The following is a 26,455-nucleotide window of genomic DNA, read 5'->3' as shown; positions in this document are numbered from 1 at the left end:
ACTTCAACCTCGACATTTCTCAAGGCTGCAAGGACCCAGGTCTGGATTGGGCTTCTGCTGTGTGCCTCTTCTTGCCTGTGCCAGGCAAGAGGGGGTGATGGGTAGAGAAGACAGTGTCTCCAGGACTTGCAGAGAGAGACGCTGGCGAAATGCATGCAGTGGACACTGGCTCCTATGGCCTCTGTTCCAGGCCCTGGGCTGGGCATTGGGGCACAGGCATCCACCTGGCAGGGCCCCTGCGCTTGGGAGCTCTCCGTCTGGTTGGGGCATGAGAGTCAGCGAAAAGCCCTGAACTACTTGGACAGAAGACAGACCCTCAGAGCACCTGACAGTTAAAAGCAATGCCGATGGCAGAGCTCTGCAGGGCAGGGCAGACGATGGGCTGGCAGGGAAGCCAAGGGAGAGGGCATATGGATGGACCGTCAGAGACAGTTGCCTGGAGGAGCTCGGTATGGGAGCCTTGGGAGGGTGGGCCAGGCGGAGAGGTGGGAAAGTGGGGTCCACCCGGGAGAAACCAGAGCAAGACCTGCAGGAGGAAGGAGGCTGGTAAGAACTTCCCCCCGCCGCCCCCCCCCCCCAGTGATACTGCTTGGGGCCTGGCACGTGTGAAGCCCTCATCTGACAGAATCTCATGTAAGTGTCATGACAGCGTGGGGTGAGGGTGGGGAGATGCTTTTGTGACCAGCCATCCTAGTGGCCCTGGATGTTAACACAGGAAATGTTAGCACAGGAAGTCCCAGGTCCCAGCACCTCTGTCCCTGGCAATGTGGGGACAGGGTCAGCACAGAACAGAGTTGCTCAGCAACAACCACAGACGTACGGGGCCAGGTCACTCCTGGCGGTAGAGTGTCCTGCGTATGTAGGCTGTGGAGCTGCATCCCTGACCTCTACCCACTAGGTGTTAGTTGTACCCCCAAGTTGTGACAAACAAAACTTTCTCCAGACATTTCCAAAAGTTTTCCTAGGGGGGATTATCACCCAGGGTTGAGAACCTTCTTCCCAGAGGAAAGAGATGCTGAGAGATTAAGCTACTTCCCCAGGCCACAGACAGCAAGCACGGCGCTGTGTGAATCGCCAACACACGGACTTTCCAGCGAGCCACCTGGTTGCCTGGAGGGAAGCAGGACCCCTGGGCTGAGCCGAGCCCTGCCTTCCAGGTGCTGGGTGTCCTGGGAAAGTCACTCCCCAATTCTGCGCCCTGATTTCCTCATTTCTGAAGTGTGGGTTTAAGTTTGACAACTTCTGAGGTCTCTTGGGTTTCGATGTTCTCCCTTCCCAAGGACCAGGGTGGGGTTCGCTGGGCTAGCATGGGGGGGAAGGTGGAGTGCCTCTGGAGCCGGAGGCGGGGGAGCTGGGGCAGGGGACTGGCCGCTGAGTGCCAGGCACTGCTGTCCAGGCTTGGCCGGCATCAAGCTCTATCCACAGGCACAGAAGATGCTGAGCTGCTCACAGTGGGTGCATTCAGAGGAGAACAGAGGGAGTGGGATGGGGGGCTGGAGGGAGGCAGGGCCCCAAGGCCCTCAGGAAGCTTGGGGACCTTCATCTTTGTGGCTGTCACCATCACTCACTCCTGCCTGGGACTCCTGTGTGCACGGTCTCTGCACTCAGTGAGAGCTCCAGAAATCGTTTTTTGAATGAATGAACTTTCAGCCCAGCTCTGACCACAGCTGTGCAGAAACCAGTCCCAGGGACCTCTGAGCTTCTCAGGCCTGTAGCTCAACCATGGCGCCCACCTCTGCCGCCACCTCGCTGGTCCTCTGTGGTCTCAGCCTCCCCTGCCAAACCCCACGCAAGGCTGTGGGAGCAGGGGGATGCTCCCCACGGTGGAGTCAATCTTTCTCTCTCTGCGAGAACACCTGGCATCTGAGCTGGGGGATGCCTGGCAAGGAGGGGCTCCGAGCCCCCATGCTCCCCACCTCTCCCGCCCCCCACATTGTGGTTTGCTCACAGAGGAAGCAGCAGCTGGGCCCGAACATGAGGCCTAGCGACGTGCTTGCTGGGGCCGTGTGGAAAGTTACAGCCGCCACCACTGAGGTCTTTGAAGACCAAACTGTTTGTGTTCCCCACAGCTATTTGTGGCCAAGCCCCCCACCCCCACACCCCCGCCCACCCGCCTTGGCTCAGAGCTGGCGACTGAGCAGAACTCAGAACACTGTGGCTACCCCTGCCGCCAACCCGGAACCCAGGCCAGACCAGGACAGCCTATAACCCGGCCCACCAAGCCAGCCTATCCCAAGCCAGCCAAACCAACCAACCACCCTACCTAGGCTAGCCAGCTCTAGAAACCCAAGTAACCCATCCTATCCCACTAGCGCTACTCAACTAACCCTACCCACGCCAACCCAAACCAGTCACCCAACCAACTTGCCCAACCCAAGTAATGAACAACCCGTCTAACCAAGCCTAACTCAGCCAACCAGACTAACTGAAGTAGCCCTTCCCCACCCCCTAATCTAGCTTACTCAGCGAGTCAGCCCAACTCAGTTGACCCAGTTCAAGTATACGGACTATATCTGTCCCCCCGGGTTTGTGCGCTGAAGCCTAAATCCCCAAAGTGGAGATATTTGATGCGGAGCCATTGGGAGACAATCAGGTCACGAGGCTGGAGTCGTCACGCTGGAATGAGCGCCCTTATGAGGGTGGTAGAGAGCAGAGCTCTCCGCCACGTAAGATCACACAAGAAGACAGCCATCTGTAAGCCAGGAAGAGCCTTCACCAAGAGCCTGACCACGCTGACACCCTGGTCTTAGACTTCCTACCTGCAGAAATGTGAGAAAGAAAAAACTTAAGTCACCCAGTCTGTGCTATAGCAGAACTAACCAACCTCGACTCAGCAGCTGCCCAACACAGCCAACCTAACTAAATCCAACTAATGAGTCAAATCCAGTTAAACCAGCCTAAACCAACCCAAGAGCTCAGCTCAACCAGTCCAAGCCAACTCAATTTCCTCCCTCAAGTCCACTCAGCTTTCCCAATCCAACTAACTCATCCCAATTCAACTAACCAAGGTATTTCGCCAACCAGTCCAGTCCAGCTCAGCCAACCCACCAAAATAACTAGTTCAATCCAATTAACTCAGTTTAACTAATCTTATTGAACCCAGATGACGATGCCCAACCCAGCCTGGGTGGCCAGCCCATCTAACTCAACTAAATCTGATTGATTTAAGGATAAATCCTCCCAATCCAGCTCGTTCCTGTTAGCCCAACCCAGCTCCCAATGCACTATGCCTCCCGCCCGATCATGTCCTTCCTATGGGTTACTAAACTGACTTTTTTTTCCGTGTCAAACAAGTCCCTGAAGAGAGTGATGAAGAAGACCTAGGCCCTGTCCTCAGGGACCTCACCATCCCCCCAAGTTAGGGAGGAGGCAACAGCCTCCATGCCAGGAAGAGCCCTCCCTGTGTGGGCCACAGCCCTGCAAGATGGGAGAGTCTGCAGGGGCTCCACCATGTTTGACACAACCTGTGTGCAGACCTGGAACACTGAGCAAGGTGTGCCCACAGGAGAAGGCAGGGAGGCATCATAGGCAGGTGCAGTGCAAGCAGGAAGGCCTAGAGGTGGGAGGCACAGCAATACTTGACCAGTGGGAAGCCTGGGGTGGTGGGGAGAGACAAGAATGGAAGGGCTGGCTGAGAGAGGAGCGATGAGGGCCCTGAAGGTGCCTGGAGGACTGGATTTCTGTGTCTGGCACGGGGAGCTGGGAAGGTTGCTGAGCAGGGCAGGGTCTGATCAGAAACATGCTTTAAAAACAGCACTGTTTACAATAGCTAAGCTTTGGAAACAACCCAAATGCCCCAAAATAGATGACTGGATCAAGAAGATGTGGTACATATACACCATGGAATATTACTCAGCCTTCAAAAAAGATAAACACATGCAATTTGCAGCAACATGGATGGCACTGGAAGGGATCATGCTCAGCGAAATAAGCCAGAAAGAAAAAGAAAAATACCGGATGGTCTCACTCATAGCAGGAATCTAGAAAACTTAAATAAGGGACCAGGAAAATGAATAACTATAAGAAAGTGAAAATCAAAATCAACAAAAACTATAAACCAGAGACATGCTATGGGGGGTGGGGGGCGGGGAGGGGAGGGATTGGGGTCAAAATAAGGGGGTTGCAATTGTATGGAGAATATAAAAATAAAATTTATTTAAAAAAAAAGATCTTTAAGGATCGAGTGGAACAGGGAAAAGCAGGCTAGCTTGGGTCAGAGGTCACAAGAGATAGAAGGCAGGAGAAGATGCGGGGGGTTGGGGGAAAGGGGGAGGGGTCGGGGTCAGCAGAAAGAAGGGAAAGGAGGCAAGAGGGAGGAGAGTCAAAATATGGGGAGAACAGGGCTAGAGAGCATGTATATCGCCCCTTCTGCAATTGGGGGACCAGAAATGAAGGCTTAGGACCCAGTCTGGTATACCTTGCCCAGCAAATACTGGTGCCAAGCTCCAGGGCCCATCATGGGGACACTCTCTGCAGGCCCCAGGTTCCCTCCCTGGGGGCTAGTCCCATCTCCATAGAGATAAGCAACGATCCAGGGCCCAGTCCCCTGCCCCCATGGGGAGCTGCAGCCTCCCTCAAGGGGCAGGTCCCGGGGATTGTTGGGGGTAGGTGGCAGGGTATCGTGAGATCTTTTTTTTTTTTTTTTAAGATTTATTTATTTATTTATACAAGCACTGGGTACAGTCAGAAGCGCGGGAGGGTGAGAGAATTCACCAGAGCCAGAGCGGGGAGCAGAGCAGGCAGAAGGACCGAAGTACACTGCTGAGGGGAGCAGCGGGCGGCAGGAGAGGTCTGCGCGCCAAGTGGGACCCTCCTCCGGTGGCCGGGGAGCAGCCGGGGATCGAACCGGTGCTGCAGAGGCTTTGGGCAGCTTCGCAACCCAGCGCTCAACCGCTGCGCCACCGGGGAGGCCCCGTGAGATCTTTTGACAGGGACTTGCAGGAAGGGCTGTGAGTGTGTGGGAAGGGGTCAGTACTGACGACAGGGAACAAAGTGTGAAGTGGCCAGTTATGCCCCTGTTAGGGCCATGCCACTCCCTAAACCCTCCTGGGAAGTGCAACATGCCCAGACAGCAAGGAATATTGAGGGCAGGGTTGAACTGTCCATACTGATCATTGGTTGGACCGCCTCCTCTTTTGGCTCCTGTGGAAACTGAAGCTCAGAGATGGACAGAGACTTGTGCAAGTCTACACGGAAGATCAGTGTCAGAACGGAGGCAGAAGCCAGACTGATGATGCCAGGCCAAGGGATCAAGCCTGCCCACCCAGGTCTGTGTTCAGAGTCCAGGGCTGGGGAAGACAGCAAGGAGCTGAAGCACAAAGTAGCCAGCGCATCTGGACTGGCCCTGAGCCTGGCAAGTACTCCCCACTGGCTGGAACTTCCCAGCATGCTTTGCAGCTCAGCCATGCCAGCTGACCCTCCAACCAAAGTGTTTCCGAAATGCAAGGAAAACTATTTCCTGGCTCCAAACTCTGCCCCCATCTGCTAGGTTGAGTCCCATCGATTTCAGATTTGAAGGAAAACAGCTGCTTTCCCCATGCTGACAGCACTGATCAATAGAAGCAGCCTGCCCTTGCCAGACCAGACAGGCTTGGGGGGCTGGTGGATCTATACCCACCCCAGGCCTTTGGATCCTGCCTGCCCTGGTTGTCTCTCTCCCCTCCATTAGAAGAGATGCAGCCCACCAGTTCTAGCTATCCCTCCAGAGGGAGGGCTTCCAGGAGGGGAGGGACAGACAGAATGGGGAAGGGAAGAGAGGTGGAGGGGGGCTAAGAGTCCAGCTATTCTCAGAAGGTGGAAAGAACTTGGAGCATCGTCTACGAAGACTCATTTCACTGATGCTGGAAAACAAGCTTAGGCAGGAGCCAAGACCTGCCAGGGTCACACCTGAGTGATGCAAGACCTGGGATTCCCACCCCACTCTGCCTTCTTAACACCAGAACCAAGCAAGAAACCAGAGAGAGGGGCCAAGGGCCACCACCCTTACCTGCCTTGCTTTGCGGGTAAAGGGGTGCAGCCCACCTTCAGTAGAGGGGTGTCGTTAGTAAGGAAGGGCCTGGATGATGGATCAGACAGCTGGTTCACTTTGTGGCTCTTCCACCTATCAGCTGTGTGCACTTTTTGTGCCTCGGGCTTCCTACCTGTGAAATGGGAATAACAGAGTAAAGAGTTGTGAGCCGCGCTGGGATGCAGTGAGGGCTCAGTAAATGTTATTGATTGTTATTATTCGCAGCACTTGGCTCTGAGTCTTCCGCTGAGCACATAAGAGAGCGGACTTCTCCAAGATCAGCGTGAGTCACTGCCAGAACCAGCACAGGAGTCAGGCTTTTTCACTCCTGTTTCCATCTGCAAAATGAGAACAGTGTGCAGAAGCGTCACTGAAATTTGCACAAATCTTGGCACAATGCGGAATGGGCTTCCTCCACCTGGACAGAGAGTCAGGCTCTCTTCGTTGGCCCAGCTGGAGTCACAAGTCCACTTGCAAACCAATTAGGGCAGCCCTGGGTGGCCGGGAGTCAGGCTGGAGGTGAGGGCGTGGCCAGGGTGGTCCGGCCCCGCGGGCTGGCCCATCCCGGAGGTGATGCCGGCAGGAAAGCAACGCCCTGTGTGCACAACACCCTGAACCACCAGGTAAAGGAAATAATCGCCACCACCATCGCGCTGCTCCAGGGATACTCCCACCCACCATATCAGGCGAGCACTGTTACTGCCCCAAGTGGCAGATGAGTGCTGCTGGGCTGCTAGGAGTTTAAGAACCCAGGGGTGATGGCTGCAGGGGAGATGTCTGGAGGGTGTCCCATCACAGGCCTCCTTAGATGGACCCGAGGAGCGAGGAGCAGCGCTGTTCTCCTGTTGCATGGCTGCAGGGAATAATAATAACAGTTGACATCCATTAAGTACTTGCATCCTATCCGACATGGCTCTAAGCACTTATCAGGCAATAATTCATTTAATCACACAATACCCCCATGTGGTGGGTTCTATCACAGATCCCATTTTATAGATTAGGGAACTGAGGTACAAATACGTAACTCGCCTAAGGCCCAGTAGCACATGATTGGAAATTTCAAGATGATTTCACTTAACCATGGTTTTGTAATTTAACAGGGCAGACTTGGGGAGCATTTATACGAAACACCTCCCTTCCGCTTCCTCCCTGCTGGACAGATAACTAATGTGACCTCAGCACCACCTACTTGCCAGGCTTTCTGCTGAGTCTACATTTAGTCTCATTGGCAAAACTCCAAACTTGGCCTCATCATCCCCATTGTACTGACGAGGAAACTGAGGCCTGGATAAGCAGTGTCTCATCCCAGGTCACACCCATAGCGGGAATAGATGTAGCGGGGCCGGACTGTTGGGAGCCCCCCACCCCACCTTGGCCTGTGGTGAGGGCCTGGATAAATGGGGCACAACTGCGGCGTGCGGTGGAATGTTCTGTGCTTGTCCCATCGCTCTCCCAGCACATGTACCCGGGGAGGGCAGGAGTGCCTGGGCAACCTGTGGGCTGGACTGTCTGAGGCCTGAGTCCAGGTGACCTTGGCATTGGCTCCTCCAGGACCACAGCCTGACCCTTGTTTTGCTCAGAAACCCCACACATACTTCACACAGGAAATTCAACCTGGCCCTCTCACGTCCTGTTCTCAAGAAGTGGGGAAAAAAACCTGTAAAGTCAGTCACTGTGTTGTTTTTTAAACAGACTTTGAAATATTTCCTGAGAGGGAGGGAGCATTCACGAAAAGGAGACTTACAGAAACCTGCAGATAGAAATAGGAGGGAAAACACGTCAGAGGAACAAAGAATCAGAAAAAAGAGAAAGTGAGCGGAGATGCTTCTGGGAGGAGGATCGGTGTGGAGAAGCAGCAGCTGCAATGGCAGCAGAGTGGACCATGGGGAGCCAGCAAGACAGAAAGGCTTGGGGAAAGTTTGAGGTTGGTGGGAGCCCCTATTCTTGCTCCAGGACCTCCCTCATCCCACCTAAATTCCGCCAGCCTGTCCTCCTGCCTCTACCTTGTCCAGGCAGTGGGAGGGGCCTCCTTGGGTGTGAGACAGACCCTGAGTGCTGTGCTGGGCCTGGACGGTGCTGGACCCAGCCTGTGTGGGCTGCTGCTAGCTTGCAACAGACAGTCATGGAACACGGGGGAATCTGCAGGTCCATTGTCAGCAGTCTGCAGTTGGCCTTGGTGGGAGTATTTACACCATAGAAATTGGCAAACACAACAAATCAGAGCTTTTATTTTCCTTTTTTTTTTTCCCCTGGGAGTCAGTTTATAACTATCTGGGGTCCATTTCCAAGCATGTCTCTCAACAACTGTGTGACCTTGGTCTTGTCACTCTACCTCTGATCCTCAGTATCTCTACCTACGCACTGAGAAGGCTAATACCCATCTCACAAGGCTGTTGGGGAGATAAATTCAGAGCGTACACGGAGAGCCTGCCTACAGCTGCACCCGACATATGCCATCTTCTCTTGGACTGAGAAAGCTGTCATCTTTTACTCTCTTCACTTCCTCTTTAGGTCAGAGGTTCTCTGGCTAGAGGAAAAAGGACTTACACCTTACACTCGTTCAGTAGAAAACGCTGACCTTCCTGGTGGGGGGGACACTGGTGCACTGATAAGGCCCTGCCCATTTTCATTCCGTAGTTATTAAGCCCTTTGTTAGCCCAATATTGCAAGGAGGGGATAGGGAGGGAGAGGACACAAGAGAAAATGATGGCGATGATTAAGACCTGGTGCCTAGACTTATAGGCAGGACAGATGAGGCAGCATATCCAGAAATGACTGGCACTAAGGAATAAATGGCATGTGGCATTGAAACATGGCAATGAGGGGAAGCTTCCAAGGGAGGACACGTGTGGATTAGGATGTTCTCCCTCCCTCCCTCCATTTCTCCCTTTCCCATTCAATTATAATGTGATCATTCATTATTCAGCCACTGTTTCCTGCCCACCTGCCCAGCCTGGGTGATGAGGACATAGAAAAGCAACAAGTTCCTCTTGCCCTGGAGGATCTTGCCGGCACCAGCAGCAGCCAGTTGCAATGCAGTGTGATCCCCTTTGCAGGATGTCAGGATTGTAATACATGGAGATGGTCAGGAGGCCATTCCAGGAAGAGCAAATAGCACAGGCAGAGGCCTGGGGGTGCAGGGTGGACTGGGCAGAGGATGTTCAGAAGCAGCGAGTGGCTGGAGGGGAGGGCAGGAAAGCAGGAAAGAGAAGACAGACCCTTCCTTGAATGCCTGAGACAGGACATCTTTGCATCACCCAGCAGAAGAGAGAGGAAGCGGGAAGAGGAGCGGCACTAAACAGCTGGCTCCCTCCTGGGAGCCCCTCTCTGCACACGCCAGCCCCCCTCTACAGAGCTGCCCCCTCCCCTGTGTAGAACACCATTGATCTGGGCACCCCTAGAGTCTCTCCCCGCTCCCTTTGAAAGCAATATCTGGATTTTTTGGGGCAATGCCACCCCCCCCCACGCCACCTTCATGCTCCCTCCATGTGGTTCCAGGGGGACTAGCCCTCTCCTGAGTTCCCCTCGGGGGATATGACCCAGGTTGATTCAGGGCTGTGTTCCTGGGACCATTGTTGCTGTGCTTTCAGCCAACAGATGTTCTCTTCCCACCAGGGTGGAAGCTGATAGGATGAAAACCAAACTGATGGACTTAGAGAAGCCCCCCTAAGAATGCAGCAAAGCAAAGGAGATCAGAATTGAGGGGGGCCAAAGGGGATTTGAGATGATGTCATTTGAGCCCCTGGATCCAGCTAGTCCTGAAGCTTCCATTCCTGGACTTTTTATTTTGTTTTGCTTAAGCCAGTTGAGAGTTGTTTTTTTTCTGTCACTTTTCACTAGTTCTGCTTAATATAACTGCTTGTTTCTTCCTTCCTGATGTCTCACATTTTTTTCAGACTCAGACCTGGGCTCACTGTGTGATAAGGCATTAATCTGAGACTGTTTTCTGATCTATAAGTGAGTGTGATCGTCCCTGCCAGCCTTACCATATTGTTGAGCAGTCAATGGACCGGGCCTCACCTTCACTGACTCACTCTTGTCACACTGTTCTCTTCACTGTTGCTGGAATGTGCCACACCTGCTTCTACCTCAGGGCCTTTGCACATGCTGCTCCTCTACCCGGAGTGCTTTTCCTTCAGATAATGGTACAGCTCACTCACTCACTCATTTCATTCAGGTGTCTACTCAGATATCCACCTCTTAATCAGAGAGGCCTTTCCTGATGCCTGTGGGACTTTTTCGGTCCTCTATCCCCCACACTGTTTCCTTTCTAATGCTCTTTGCCCCCGATATTTTCCATTTTATCAACATTTGTGCTTTGTGAATTGTCACCGCTGTCTCTTTGGCTCCCACTAGAGTGTCATTGGTGACAGCAGGGATCTTTGTCCACTCTGCTTAAAACGGTGTCTTCAGTGCCTATAACAGTGCCTGACAGTCACTAGGTCAGGGTCAGCTTGTGGAGCAGGAGGGAGCCTGCTGGGAGAGACAGCACTGTGTAGTGTGAAGGAGCTAGAATCAAACAATCCTGGATTTATATCCCAGCCCAGCTACTTACTGTCATGTTACCTTGGGCACGTCACTTAACTTCTTTGAGCCTCAATTTTCTCATCAGTCAAGTGGAATATAATGGCACAGAGTTCCTATAAAGACTAAATGAAGCGAGCTGATACATGTAAAACCTTTCGTATGACGCGTCACACATAATGCACGCTCACTATATGTTTGCATGATTGCGGCTGCCATTTGGGATGGGGCGCTAACCTTGTCCCTTTGTGTGGGTTCAAATATTAGCTCCACGTGTCCTGGCTGTGTGGCCTTGGGTAAGTTGCATCACCTCTCTGAGCCCCGGTCTTCCTCATCTGCCAAAGAAGAAGGTATCATGTCTGCCTCGTGGGACTCTTAAGGGGACAGAGGATGAAGTGAGATTGTTGGTGTGAAGATCCCATGTGTGCTTAGCACATGGTTGGTGCTAATATACAACTGTCACATGTGGCCCAACAGGAAGGGGTCAAACGTAGGCCTTATCAGGGGATGGCCTTATCAGGGGATGGCTAAGTGGCCTTATCAGGGGATGGCTGAGGTGGCTTTAGTGAGGCTCTTGTCTTCCCTGTGCAAAGCAGTAGGAGCCTGATCACCTTTGTGATCCCTGAAGTGGCCTTATTTGGGGATGGCTACGGTGTCTCAACTGATGGAGCTACAGCCTGTTTCACTCATTCATTCATTCAACAAATACTCATTAAGTGTAAGCACCAGATACTGTTCTAGGGGCTAGAAAAACCACAGAACAACACAGGCAAAGACCCCGGTCAGAGCTCACCAAAGAGTGTCATGAGTTGCCTTGAGAAGTACTGAACTCCCTGACCCTGGAGGTGCACAGCTACTTGGGAACACTATAGAAGGAGTTTGAGTATTGGGCAGAGGCAGGAGCTAAAGACTCCTGAGCTCCATGGTGGATGAGGAGGAGTTATGAGGCTATTCACAGGAGATTTCTGGTTCAGCTAAAGGGCTCCCCAAGGGATGTTTGAAACTTGGCCCTACCCGCAACCCTATTCAGATGACTCCCTGTTCTGGTGTGCTTTTCTTTAGATCTGCAATTCCCATTTCAGGATGCTTCTGTTCCCTGGGTCTGCCTCAAGGCAGGGAGCAAAATACATAAGAATCACTGTCAGACCATAGAAAGTAGAGTTAGTTGCCTGGCTCCCTAGCCAGTCGGTATCTCAGCAGCTGAGTCGGGAATAGCCACAAGGCCAGAGCTGGTCCAGTAAGCATCAACCCTAGCACTTTGGCTGGAATTATTAAAAAAGAAATCCTCCCTTTCTAAGGTTTGCTAAGCTTAGACAGTAAGTCAAAACTGCTGGCAGCCTTCTTTTCACCTCCTAAGATGAGAGAGAGCCTGCTCGTGAATGCAACCAACACAGACGAAGCAGAAGTGAAAGGAAAGAGAGATTTTAAGGAATTGGTTCACTTTATTGTGAACACTGGCCAAGTTCAAAATCTGCAGGGAAGGTCAGAAAGTCAGAGACCCAGGGAAGCACTGATGTTGTAGCTCAATGCCAAAGGTAATCCGTTGGCAGAAGTCAGTCTTTTTCCTCACGGTCTTCAACTGATTAGATGAGGCCCACCCATATGAGGTAGGGAAATCTGCTTTACATGAATGCTATGGATTTAAATGTTGAGCTTATTGAAAAACTACTTCCCTAGCACCATCTAGGCTAATTTGATCAAATCTGGGTACTATTGCCTAGCCAAATTGACACAAAATAAATCAACAGAGTTGGGTTTCTGTCACTTGTAATAACCAAAAGTGTCCTGACTAGAGGCAGGAGGATGGGCCAGGAGACCTTTTTGTCCTCCCTTGGCTCAGGGGCTTTACCTAGTTTAGAAGCAATAAAGTATCTTGGAAAGTGTACTGGGTTTAAGAGTCACAACTGAAGACAAACTTCTTTTTTTATAAGAAAAAAATATTAAGAAGAAAGAGTAGATTGAAATCAAAGTCAGTGTGAAGATAGCAGACACCTCTCTATTTCCTCTGTGGCCCCATTTGCTGGAAGAGCCTCAGGGTGTTTCAGCTGGAAGGAAAAAGCAGGGACTAGAACACTTGGTTCCTGAACTTGGGAAGACCTCAGAGTAATAGTGCCAACTGTAATACCAGTTGGCTGTGTGAGTGTGGGCTTAGCCTCTCTGAGGTCAGTTCCCTGACATGGAAAATAGATACAGTGGTACTAACATAACCACATCAATGTGCAAATTTAAGGACGCCAGGTATGTGAAATGTAAGGCCTGTGTGTAACTGGTGCTTTAATAGAAGTGAACTAAATCTGACTAGAAAATTCGATGACTGCATTTACTGATGCTCATGCCACCTACCACCCCATGCCAGGCACTAAGGAAGTCAAAGTCAACGTCTCTGTTACAAAGAGCACAGAGGACTAGAAGAATGAGGTTGGCAGCTGGGTATTTCCTGGAGGAGGCACACTGAAGACAGGTCATGAAGAATAAGCAGGATTTAGACAATGGCAGAAAAAAGGGGAGAATGTCTAGGGTGAGAAATATCTGTGAGCAATGATCTGGAAGTTGAAAGGTGCAGAGCCTATTTCATCCTGGCCAGTGCAAGATGTGTTATGAACACTGGCAAGGAGTTTACCTGGCAGAACTCAAGCTCCAGACTAAGGACTGTAGAGGTGATGTGGGTCCTAGGGAGCCATGAAAGACTGTACACCAGGAGAGGACCAGGCATTTTGCACCCTTTGGAGCTACAATGGGGCTGAGTCATTGAAGCCAACTTGAGCTCCATGAATGAGTAGCCTCTACCTACACCCTCCCCAGGTTTCCCAGAGGCCCAGATAAGTAGTGAGAACCACGGAGGGAAGCAGACAGCAGCCTGCCTGTCTGACACCTCTACCACATGCAAGAAAAGAGGCTTATCTGATGTGCCTTAATGTGCAGAGTTGACAGAGCAGGCAAGGGAAGTGTCTTGATTTCTCTCTTGCTTCTGGCTGCTCTGCCTTGGAAACACAATTGCAAGCTCAGCCAGGGCTGGGACAGTGGGTGCTGGACTGTCAGTATTTGGCCACCAGGAGTGGCAGGTTCCAGAATTACATTGGAGCCAGTCCCCTGAAGCCATCACAGCAGCTGACTCTATGTTGCTGGAAAGATCTTTCCCTCTCCTCTGTGCCCAATGACTGAAATCCCACCAATCTACCTCCCCCTTGGCCTGACGACTGCTTTGTGACACCTCACACAGCGAGGCCCATGCCAATAGACCCCTGGACAGAGCCTCAGCTGGCCAGTTTGGGATTCCAACCAGCAAGTGGGAGGTCTCAGCTGCATATTGGTTTTCTACCAAAACAACCACACATTGCATGACTGACAACAGAAATGTATTCTCTCAGCGTGCTGGAGACTTTGGAATCAGTGCTGACAGGGATGAACTCACTCTGCACACTATAGAGGAGAGTCCCTTCTTTGCCTCTTCCTGCTTCTGGCAGCTGCTGGCCTTCCCTGACTGGTGACTACCTCACTCTTTTCTGCTCCTCCTCTTTTCTGTTACCTCCTTTTGTTTCCTTCTTATTAAGACACATGTAAATAGCACTGAGGTACATCTGTTTCCTGTGGGATCCTGACCCTATATGAAGGCATCAGTTTCTGGATCCTTAATTCTGTTTCATTGTCTAACGGTGCAGCCTTGTGTCAGAACCTCTCTGATTTCATGACAACATAGCCAGCCCAGATCCTGGTATTTGGTGGAGGGACCCACCCCCTTCCTCTACTTTTACAGAATTGTCTTGGCTTTTCTTCACAATTTATTCTTTCACACGAGCTTTAGAAAAGGTTTGATTCAAATCGTTAATATAATGTATAAATTACTTTAGGGAGAATTTTAATTTTTAAAAATTGAGTCTTCTCAAACATACACAAGATGTACCTGGAGTCCTTGTTTCAACAAAATCTTCCCTTACAATCTAGAAATCAGCAGAGTAGATTGAAGGCATACGTTTACCTTGGCTTCCTATCTACGAGGTATTGTTGTGGGTTGGGTGGTGGTGTCATGTTTTTTTTGTTGTTGTTGTTTTTTTTCTTTTTTTTTTTTGGTTTGGGGACATACACCTATAAGGTCAAAGAGAACAGAAGAAAAGATAACAGCAACAGGTTGCAGGAAACTGAAAAGCATCTGTTTAAGATGACACCGACTTGGTCAACCAGAGAGGTCTGAGTCCCCATAGATCCAGCAGCAGGGAAAGCTGAGGAAGCAACTCAATTTCTTACACTGAGGGCAAAAACTCTTTGATCCAAGGACTGGCAGCACAAGAGATGTCAGGAGATGCGGGTTAAGAAGGAACTGAGGAGCAATATTTGGAAGTCGATAAAAAGTACTTAGGCCTCCAGATCCTCTCTACCAACCCAGTAGAATATTTGAGGTTCGATTTTGAAGAAAGAAACACACAGACTTTGGCCACCACACAATAGTGGCGGAGGACTTCAGCACCCCACTTACATCAACGGACAGATCAACCAGACAGAAAATCAACAAGGAAACAATAGCCTTAAGTGAGGATGGGCCTACTAGATATTTATAGGGCACTACAGTCCCCAAAAGCTAAGCACACATTCTTCTCAAGCACACATGAACAACCACATGTTGGGTCACAAAACAAGTGTCAATAAATTCATAAAGACTGAGTGATATCAAATAACTTCTCTGATCATAATGGTATCAAACTAGAAGTCAACCCCCAAAGAAGGCTGTAAAAACATCTAATATGCAGAGACTGAACAATACACTACTGAATGACTATTGGATTAATGAGGAAATCAAAGAAGAAATTAAAAAAATACCTAGGAACATACAAACATGAAGACACAATCTACCAGAACCTATGAATGCAGCAAAAGAAGGACTATGAGGGAAGTATATAACAATACAGGCCTACGTCAAGAAGCAAGAAATATCTCAAATAAATAATCTAACATGATACCTGAAGGAACTAGAAAAAGAACAATGAAGTCAAAATTCAGTAAAAAGAAGGAAATAATAAAAATTAGAGTAGAAATAAATGACATAGAAGTCAAAAAGACAGTTCAAAACATCAATGAAACTAAAAGTTGGTTGAAAAAATAAACAAAATAGGGCCTCTCCAGTGGCGCAGTGGTTGAGCACTGGGTTGCGAAGCTACCCGCAGCCTCTGCAGCACCGGTTTGAACCCTTGCCAGGGGTGAGGGTCCCACATGGCACGCAGACCCATTGTGAAGCTGCCCGCAGCCTCTGCAGCGCCGGTTCTGGCTCTGACTCTGGCTCTGGTGTATTCTCTCACCCTCCCGCGCTTCTGACTGTACCCAATGCTTGTATAAATAAATAAATAAATCTTTAAAAAAAAAAAAAAAAAAAGAAAAAATAAACAAAGTAGATGGACCTCTAGCTAGTCTCACTATGAAAAAAGGGAGAAAACTTTAATAAATAAGAGCAGAAATTACAATAGATATCTCAGAAATATAGATAATTGTGCAACTACTATGAACATCTTCCTCCAAAAATCTAGGAAGAAGGAATTCTCTCAAACACATTTTGTGAGGCCAACTTTACTCCGATACCAAAAATAGACAAGGACATCACACACACAAAAGAACACGACCAAGTGGGATTTATTCCAGGGACACAAGGATGGCTCAAGATATACAAATCAATATAATTCCCCATATCAATAAAAGGAAAGACAAAAATCATATGATCATATCAATAGATACAGAAAAATCATTTGAAAAGACTCATTTATGAAAAACAAACACCTCTCAGCAAAATGGGTTTAGAAGGAACATACCTCAACATCATAAATACCATATATGCCAAAACTCAGCTAATATCATACTCAGTGATGAGAAACTGAAAGCTTTTCCTCTGAGACCAAGCACAGGACAAGAATGTACATTGTCACCACTACTGCTCAACATACTGTAGTATTGGAAGTCCTAATTGCTCAAGCAATTAGGTAACAGGAAGATATAAAAGGAATCCAAATTGGAAAAAAAGTAAAACAATCACTATTTGCAGATGACATAGTAATATACATAAACTCTAAAGATTCCACTAAAAAACTATTGGAAGCAATAAACAGCATAGTAAAGTGGCAGGTTATAAAATCAATATACAAAAGTCTGTTCCTATAATGTAAACATTACATTCCTATAATGTAAACAATGAACCAAAAGAGAAAGAAATCAAGAAAACAATCTGATTTACAGTTGCATCAAAAAATATTTAATACCATGGGGACTACACCTGATGTAAAAAAATAAATAAATAAAAATTTAATACCTACAAATAAACTTAACAAAGGAAGTAAAAGACCTATTTAATGAAAACTATAAGACATTACTAAAAGAAATAGAAGACAGAAGGAAATGGAAAGACATTCCAAGCTTCTGGATTAGAAGATTTAACACTGTTAAAATGTCCATCTTCCCCAATATATAGACTCAATGCAATTTGTATTGAAGTTTCAATGGAATTCTTCACAGAAATAGAGTAACCAAGTGGGAACCAAGGGAGGGGGAGGCAGCCCAATGATCTGTGGTAAAGGACTATGGAACTTTGGTAATGGGTGTGGCAACAGCTGAGGAGGTGTGAACCTATTCCCCTACATCTTATACAGTGTTGTTAACCGATATTACTCCAATAAAAAAGTTAATAAGTTAAAGAAAAGAAAGAATGAGAAAAAAAAGTCAAAGAAATAATTCATGAAGACTGCTCAAAATTGATCACCATGAGGTGATTCAGTCATAGAACTCACTGAATGTCCACAGCGATGGATAAAAATAGACACACACAAAGGCATCTCATTGTGGAATTTCAGAGCACTTGGGACAGAGAGTATCTCTGAAGTTTTGAGAAAGAGAGAGAGAAACAGACAATGGTCAAAAATTAAGAATCAGGATTTTTTGGGCTTATCAATAACAGTACAAAAGCAAGAAGACAATGGAGAAATACCTTTGATGGGGGGCGGGATTATGGGGGGGGATTTATTTCAGCCATGATTTCTATACCCAACCAGACTACCCAAGAAGTATGACTAAAGACATCATCAAGTGTGGCAAGTTCACAAATAAATCTAACTTCCACGTACCCTTTCTTGGGAGACTATTGGAAGAGGTGCTTCATCAAATCACGGGAGTAAACCAAGAAAGGGTGAATGGTAAGGAGAAGGCCAGGTAAAGGGAACCAATCTTCTTCCATAGTGGAAAGTCAATAGGTAATGTCTAAAATTGAAAAGTCATCATGAACTTGGTAAACACAGTGTTTAATGAAATAAAGTACTAAAAGAAACAGTTAAAGGAGTTGGAAGTGGTTTTCTGAGAGAAATAGGAAGGAGAGTCTTATAGAAATGTCTGTTTAAATCACAGCATTTATAACATTGAAGAAATAAATTAAAGCTAAAATAAATTAAAGCTAAAAGTAAAAAGACAAAGTAGGCTTCTCTGGTGGAAGTGGTGGGGAACACAGCCTTCCCCCAACTCAGCCTAATCCTTTTCATCTCCCTCCTTGGGGCACCCTGAGGCACTGTTTCCAGGGTTCCAGTGGACACTATTAAAAACCAACGTCCAACATACTGAAGCATGGACAGTGGCCTCTTGGGCCCTGGGACAAATGATGAGGGGGTGCTCTTGCACCCCACCTGCTATGCCAACACATCACTTCCTTAATGGTGCAGGAGCTCAGAGGGTTGAAAGGAGTCTGAAGGCAATGTCTGTGAAATACAGAAATCCAAACAGTTCCCCTAAAGGACAGAGCAGCCTGAGCATGTTCTAGACCCTGAGTGAGCTTTGCCCGGGGGGGGAAGCAGCAGGCATTGCTGGGGTCATCATTCCTAGTACAGCCCTCAACCAGTGAGTGATGGGAGTTGGCAGACACTCCCTCACCCCCTGGGGAGCAGGTCTGTACCTTATTCCACCCAGTTCCTCAGAGGGGTCTCATGGGGTTGAGCTGCAGATGCCCAAGCCCTAAGCTGCTCATTCCCACACCTGGTCACCTGGTATGGGCTGAATTCCCTGTCCTAAGTCATTTCTCCTTCCCTCACCCTCGCTTCCTGGGATCACTTCCCAACTAAACTGCTCACATCTTATTTCTTAGACTCAAGATCTGTCTTTGGGGCAACACAAACTAAGACGGTGAGTTCACCTTTTCCTTTCCCAGATGAGGACCGTCCCAGAGAGGAAGAAGAACCCGTCTAACCTCATGCAGCAAGTTACAGAGACTGGCTTCATGGCAAGAGCAGCACACCAGGCCCGTTGGGGTAGGTCTTAGCCTAGGGCTAGGCCTGCCCTCGGGGCTGGGTTGCCCCAAGTGTCAGCCTTGGCCTGTAGCCTCACTGGCCAGGGCTCTCTTCTTACCTCAGGAAACCTCTTTTCCTACAGGGCTACCTCTTAGGTACAGAGGCTAAAAGCCTCTTCCTTTAAAGTAAAGAAAATGCACATATGTGGTAAGGAGGCCGCAGCCCTGGATAGTAGCTAATTCTCTCATTGCCTTGAGGGCTGCTGGAATTCCTGGGATGCTAGGTCGGTGGCATACAAAATGCCCCACCATTTCCCAACCACATAATGACACCCCCCTTTCCTTTTGCCTGGGTCAGCAAATTTGCTGGCCGGCACACCCCTGCAAATGGGGCCATGATGAGAGAGAGACAGAGAGAGAGAGAGAGAGAGAGAGAGAGAGAGAAGGGGAGGGAGGAAGAGAGGGGAGAAAACATTAAGATCGAATATATTCAGAAAATGACAACTGGATCTGGCTGCTCTGGGGCCCATCCCCTCTTGAGAAGCAGCAGGGGGCTGGGGGCAGAGGGGGGTGACTGTTGAGATGGCAGCTTCTAGGGAAGGCTTCAGGAATCCTCGCAGAGGTGGTTCAAAACCCAGCTCCGCCAGGTCCTAGCTCTGAACCTCAGTGGATTCCCTTTTTCTTCTCAGTGGAAAGGGAGGTGGGGAGAGTGTGTCCTCCACACACACCCTTTGCTGGAACTGGGTATGAGGGCAGGAGTCTTGGGGCCACCAAATACCCTGGAGACTTTGTGAGCCAGCCATGCACCCCCTCCTACTGTGCACCCCAGTTAACCCCAGGTTAACTGAGGTCATAGGTGCCATGCCTGGAAGCCCAGAGGTCAGGTGAGTTCAAGCCAGAGGGCCCTGGTCAGACAGCCCCGTCCTGAACTCTGACCTCACGGTTTTTATCTAGTCCCTCTGAAAAAGCCATGTGTTTCTCGGAGCCTGTTTTCTCGATTATAAAAGGAGATGGTGGTAAGATCCGCTGTCTGGGTTCAAATCCTGACTAATTTACATAAGGTTCTTGGGAGAGTGCCTGGCGCGTGGTGAGAGCTGCACCAGTGCTGGTTCATGATTATTGTTATTATTATTAGGTTTGTGGTAAGGATGCACTGAGAGGAAACGGGGCGCGGAGGGCGGGCCCCAGGCCTGGCCCTGACGCTGACTGAATGGGAGGGAGGTGTCTGGAGCATGGTCAGAGGCCTCCCGCCCCGTCTGTGGGTCCTGGGAGTGGGCACACCTTCCTCCCGCCACACCCCACTGAGAAGCGCCCGCTCAGGCCCAGCTTGTGGTCGGCCCTCAGCAGGTCTAAGCCCCTGGCAGAGCTCTTTGATGCTAAAAATAGATTATTCCAAGGAAAGACCCAGAGAAAGGGTTTTATGAGCCAAAAGGGGCTACAGAGTGGGGTTTTCTTTCTTCTTCTGAGGGGCTGGGACTCTGGGGGAAGGGAGCATATTCTAGATCTCAAAGGAACACAAGGGGCCTGACCAACTGTGGAGAGGGGCGCTGACTGCTCCTGGCCCCAGGCTCAGGCAGCCCTTGGCTGGGGGGCTCCCCGGCAGCTGGCAGAGCAGAGCCTCTTGCCACAGAGCCTTGCTGGGACTGGGTGTGAGGGCAGGAGTCTTGGGGGCACCAAGTGCCCTGGAGACTTTATGCACCCCAGGCAAGTGTCTGCCATGTGATTTCCCAGGGCTTCCCGCCTCACCCACACACCTGGGAGAGGAGAGGGCTTGCAGGGGCAGAGAGGGTGTTGACAGGTGACAAAAGGGAGATTCTGGTGGGCTCAGGTGACACAGCATGGCTCAAGTGCCAAAGCTGGGTAGCTTTGGGAGCAGACTCGTCGGACGCCAAGGCCTCAGCACCCCAACCTCCCTGCAGGGAACTTGAGGGAGAGAAAAGGAACCGAGGGGCAGCTGATGAGACCCAGCAGAACTGCCGCTGCACCCCTCTAATTCACTCATGTGAGTGCACATGAGGCCCTTCCTTCCACAAGCCTCAATTTCCCCAGCTATAAAACGGAGAGATCCAGCTCTGCTCTGCCTGTACAGAGGTGGTAGTGGGATGGGGAGTGGCATGGGTCCTTCTTTTAAAGGGGAGACATGGGGCTGAGTGAAAGCCAGGCTGTGCTCTTCCCGGTTGGCTGACACCCCCTCAGGGGCTCCACTGCCTCCACCCAATCCTATCTGCCTTTATAACAAAGGACTTAAGACTGAAATTCCTAATGGTAGAATTTCAGACAGGTGGAAAGGCTAGAGCTGTTGGGGACCCTGGTGCAGCAGACGCTGTGGGTGCAGACAGTCATATGCCACTAAACCCATGGCATAAGCTATGACAACGCAGTGGCGATGACAGTGAAGGGTCCAGCAAAGGGAGGGCCCTGGAGGAGGGGGCTGAGGCAGGAAGATGGGGTAGAAGAGGGAGGGGCTTGGTTCTGAAGGGGGCACCCTGAGCAGTTTTTAGAACAAACAACAGGAAAGACAGAGGCTGGGGGTAGGGAGGGGAGAAGGAGCCCAGAAAATAGCTAAAGGGCAGGCTGGGTTTGAATCCTGCCCCCCCAGCCCCCGCCACCTGCAGCCTGGGTGACCTGGCGCAGCCTCTCCACCTGTCAAGCTGTCCCTGGAAACTGGCAGGAAGACACTTGGCAGCAGTGGACACACTGTGTGTAAAGCTCTCAGTGTGTGCGCCTCACATGCCAGGTCCTTGGCCATGGCCCCTTCACTGGGCCTGGGCAGCTGCGTGACCCTGCAGGCCCCTACTCTGCCTGCATGCACACTGCACCAGAGCAGTAGGGGGGTGGGGGCTGACTGGGGAGCAGGAGGCGAGGTGCATCTTATCTTGGACACCATGCTGGGCCCTGCAAGTGGAGCCCCTTAGCCAGCCTGTAGCAGGTGTCACCTTCCTTGTGCCAAGCACTCCCATACTCCTGCAGGAAGCCAGAATGTGAACTCCAAGACCAGGGCCCACCTCAGCTATGCCGCTAGTTTGGTCCAAGTTGGCCAAGACCAGGACCCACCTCAGCTATGCCGCTAGTTTGGTCCAAGTTGGCCACACCAACATCCGGGAGGCTAATTAGCGGGTCAGTCCCAAGGATTGGTCACTGCCTCTTGGAAAAGTGAAGGGAGCCACACCTGCCCTATAGGTGTGGGGTTCACAGGGGTACTGACTGTGAAGCTGTAAAGCTCATAATGGGCTTGGCAGCCAGTACCTCCCCAATCATAGTCTCCCACGGTGACAGTGCAAACAGACTCCGCGCACAGCTTAAGAAAGCAGATGTCATCACCATTCATAGCAGGTGCCAAGGGGTGCACTGGTGCAACTGCTGGGACAGCCAATCCACACCCTTGGCAAGCAGGTGCCGTGCCATGATCCCACCCTGTCTGCTCCCACTAGCCCCTGAGCCGCCAACTTGCCAAACATCCATTTGGTTGGTCCCCAAACGTATCTGCACCAGTAGGGATTTGTGGCTACAGAACGTCACTGGACATTACACCAGCCCTGGGCCATTGTGCCCTGGGGTCCTCGCCACCCCTTCCCTTCTTGGCTCTAGAGTGTGGGGTCCCTCTGATTCCTCAGGCTGCATTCCCCAAGTCCCTAAGTAAGCTGGCTGGAAGCCCATCCGCCAGTGGGAGGCACTGTGAGGAGACTGAGTCTCAGGAGGAGCAGAGAAGCCAGGTGTTCATCTTCTCTCCGGAGGTGGAGATACTGCTCATGGGGCCATGTTTGCTCGTCTCCTCGGTGGCCCCAGCAAACCCCAGCAAAGCTCGGCAGGTCTACCTCGCCCTGCTGCCAGGGAGCGGGGTGGGGGTTCTGGGCACACCAGTCTGCATCCCTACTGCCAAAAGGGGTGGTGGTTTCCTGCTGTGGCTGATCTCGGGGCTCCTCACCATCTTTGTTTGGCCCCTCAGCTCTTCCATCCCCTGTGTTGTCAGCAGCCCCTGAACCATCACTCAAAGGTGCTCTGTTTTCCCGAGCGGCCCCTCACCACTGGCGACGCCATTATCTGGGTTGTGATGCCAACAGCAATGTCTGCTTCCATGAAATCTCACTTGAGGACTTTGAAAAGAAGCAGGTAGCGAAAAAGTAAGTTGAATTAGATACAGGACATTGTAAACGATCGGGGAAAGCAGTAAAATCTATATACAACTGGATGTGGGCGGCTTCATGAGCATCTTCACATTCATGTTCTGCTTTAAAGAAAATAAAACTGGAAGTTGTAGGAGACGCTTTCTGGGTTGACTTTAGCTAGAACGGGAGAAAAGGCACTGAATGCACGTCTAAGAGTTTAAAGTGCAATTAAAGAGTTTAAGGAACACAAATCAAATTTTTTTAAAGATTTATTTATTTATACAAGAACCGGGGTATAAGAGAGATGCACAGAAGGGTGAGAGGATTCACCAGAGACAGAGCAAGGAACGAAATACACTGCTGAGGGGAGCAGCGGGCGAGACAGGAGAGGTCTGCTGTGCCATGTGGGATTCTCACCGGCCAGCTGGGATCGAACCCGTGCTGCAGAGGCTGTGGACAGCTTCACGGTGCGGTGCTCAACTGCCTGTGCCACCAGGGAGGCCTTCTTCAATCAGATTTTTTTATTAACCTCATCTAATTGGTTCAGAGCCTTCTATGGTATTGGATTATTTTTTTTTCCAGCAGAGAACAAGAATAACCCTGACTGTCCACTGCATGCCAAGAGACTGCCCGTCAGAAGTCGCAGGGAAGGAAGTCCCTGGGAACTGGGCACCCATGACATGCCAGGCACATGTACGGTGTTTTCTCATTGAACCCCCCTTCAATTTTAAGAAGTGGGTATCGGGCCTCCCCGGTGGCGCAGCGGTTGAGCGCTGGGTTGCGAAGCTGCCCGCAGCCTCTGCAGCACCGGTTCAATCCCCGGCCACCAGGCAAGGGTCCCACATGGCGCGCAGACCTCTCCTACTGCCCGCTGCTCCCCTCAGCAGTGTACTTCGTTACTCTGCCTGTTCTGCCCTCCGCTCTGGCTCTGGTGAATTCTCTCATCCTCCCACGCCTCTGACTGCACCCAGTGCCTGTATAAATAGATAAATCTTTAAAAAAAAAAAAATGGGTATCACTATTGGCCCCTCCAGCATGAAAGGAAGCAGGTTCAGCAGAATAAGGCCTCTTGCTCACATTTCCACAGCTAATAAGGGCCGAAGTCAGGCTTCCGGACGTTTCCTTCTGCCTCCCTGGGCAACCTCCAGGGTTCTTTCCATCTCCTGCACATGCTCCAAGGGGGCACATATAGATTCTAAGCTACTTGAGGGCAGGAGCAGACCTGGTCCCCAGTGAGTGTTTGCTCCAGTGCCCCAAGAATGCATAGAGCTGCTGGCTGCCCAGATGGGCCCAGGAGCAAGAGGGCTCCTGGGCCTGGACTCAGCTTCGCAGGGAGGGGGAGTCCCTCAGGGTGATCGACTTACAGGTGTTATGGGGGGCCACTCTCACACGCGAAACAAACAGCACAGTGCGTAGGGTGGTGTGTTAAAAACTGGAGGTGGTGTCACTAGAGTGGAAACAACTCCCAAGCTGGGAAGCGCGGGGCCCCAGGTTCCACTGACTCACTGAGTAAGCTTGGGTGAATCTCTGTCCTTTGGGGGGGCCTCAGTTTCCACCTCTGTTTAAGGGGTCTTTGTAGCCGCATCTATCTCTGATTTCACAGCAGGTGGACTCCAAAACGCTCCGAATTTACCAGGAGACATGGGCCCCCTGGCAGGCTCCACCTGTGCGGCTGAGCCCCCATGGCTGGAGGCTGAGGGGCTTACAACCAGGTCGGCCTGCCCCCCTAGTGACGGTGATGGGTCCTTACCTGAGCTTACTCATAATGGAGCCCACATTACGTCAATCACCAGACTCAGGCAAGGAAACCAGCGTCTGGGGCACCTTACTGGGGAAGGTGTTATTTATGGGGAAGGAAGCTGAGATCTAGAGAAGGGAAGTAAGTGCCACACTTGGAGGGAACCTCTGGAGCTGCCTGGGGAAGCAGAGGGAACATCCCTGAGGACTTGGGCTGGCCCCCCAGCTGGTGCAGCGTGCAGCAGGGATTCCAGAGCCCTGTGCTTTCACCATAAACATGTTTTCTCCTGAGCAACTCAGAGCCAAGCCCCCACAAATACACCCCTCAACCTGCCATTCAGGGACAGAAGATGGAACTGTCGGGATCCCAGATGACTCACAGTGTGTTTCCAAGGGCATACCGCTCCCCTGTGTGGCCTCACTGTGCGGTCTTAAAGTCCCTCTTCCTCCTGGAAGTCCCTCCTGCTTGTGTTGGCCTACCGGGACCACAAGAGACTGAGGCTGGGGCTGCAGCCTGGCCCCAGCGTGGGCTCCCTGGAGAGGCGGGTGCTGGTTCCTAGGCTGCAGAGAGCTTTCAGTCTCAGGAGTTAGCTTAGAGGGCGCTGTGGAGGCCCCTGGCTGGTGAGTCAGAGGCTGACATTCTAATTCCACTCAGTACACCGTATGGCCTTGCACAAGCTGACTTCATCTTCCTGGGCCTCAGTGGTCTGACCTGCGAAATGGGAGAGTAGAGCCTGCAAGGGAAAATGTGGTAAAAGCCACCACATTGCCCCAGGCCTGGCCGGGTTCTACAAGTACAGAAGTGTAATGTAGTTTCATCTTCCATGTCTTTTCTCTTTTCGAGTCCCTCTGAGAGTCTGGGATAAAGAGTCCAAAGAGGGGACAACTGACAAAGACCCTCCAAAGACCCTCGTGGGGTGTGCCGGAGGCAACATGAGCAAAGGCCTGGAGGCAGGGGGCCTGGGCACATCAGGCCGCAGCAGAGATGCCCAAGGGGACGCACAGGTGAGCAAAATGACCAAAGAGTCTTGCCCGACAGGCGCAGGCCTCAGAAGCCAGCTCTGCATGGCCGTGCCCCAGCTTCCACGAGGAAGGCTTTTCCCGGTGAGCAGCTCTCACAGGCAGACCTGGGCGGAGTGTGAGTGCGGTGATGCCACTGCATGTGTTTCCCATTTGTGCGTAATCCCAACTCCCATTAAATCCTCCTGAAGCGCCACCCAGCCACACACGAGGATGCCGCTCCCTGGCAGCATGGGGTGCAGAGCAGCAGGGTGCAGCTGCAACCCTGGTGGTGGGGTTCTCAGGGAAGCCCAGGGCCGGTGAGGGCCCGGTGGGACTCCCAGCCCGCCCAGGCCACCGCTGGCCTTAATTTAGGAGTCTCCCACAGGATCCAAGCCACCGCCCAGCCACCCGCGCTCCAATGGCTTTCAGCTCTGCGTCTCGGGCCGCGTGCTGAGGCCAGCCCCACAAATAAAAGCCATCACTTTTTTTCTCTCTCTCTTTCTCTTTCTTTCTTTTTTTCCAAAAAAGAGAAAGAGGCAGCCACAAGCGCTTCTAAGAGGCCGTGACATCACGCCCAGGTGACCACAGCTCAGCCAATGGGCCCGGGCCGCCAGCTGGCTTCTTGCATCCTGTGAGCTGAGGTTGGGTTGACACTGTGAAGGCCTGGTCCCTCAACCACAGAACCACAAGGCCAGGCCCTCAGCCGCCTTCAGGGCCCTGCTCGGGAGCTGGTTGGCTCCTGGTGCTCCCCACCCCCTGGCCGCCCTCGCACCCACTGAGCCTGGGCTCTGTCGGGGGTGAGCCTCATTCATTCATTCCCCAGCCTGATGCCCGGCCTGG

At 51.0% G+C, this 26,455-nt stretch overlaps 1 long non-coding RNA gene across 3 annotated transcripts; it reads right to left on the bottom strand.

Annotated features, from left to right (window-relative positions):
- Positions 1–21,810, bottom strand: LOC119236989 (uncharacterized). 3 transcript variants are annotated; one of them, XR_008550290.1, is made up of 4 exons: positions 21,776–21,810; positions 10,769–10,866; positions 5,987–6,140; positions 1–75 (listed from the first exon to the last, which is right to left on the bottom strand). It is a non-coding gene; the product is annotated as an uncharacterized LOC119236989 (long non-coding RNA). The 3 variants fall into 3 exon arrangements; XR_005123167.2 differs by lacking the exon at positions 1–75 and adding an exon at positions 2,495–2,759; XR_008550291.1 differs by lacking the exons at positions 1–75; positions 10,769–10,866 and adding an exon at positions 2,495–2,759 and having other exon boundaries at positions 21,776–21,808.
- Positions 21,811–26,455: the final 4,645 nt, after the last annotated feature.

The sequence above is a fragment of the Talpa occidentalis genome, unplaced genomic scaffold (assembly GCF_014898055.3).
Source record: "Talpa occidentalis isolate TD23 unplaced genomic scaffold, MPIMG_talOcc4v2.1 talOcc4.9, whole genome shotgun sequence".
Lineage (NCBI taxonomy): Eukaryota > Metazoa > Chordata > Mammalia > Eulipotyphla > Talpidae > Talpa > Talpa occidentalis.
The sequence above is the reverse complement of the archived record's forward strand: the minus strand, read 5'-3'. Positions and strand labels throughout refer to the sequence as shown.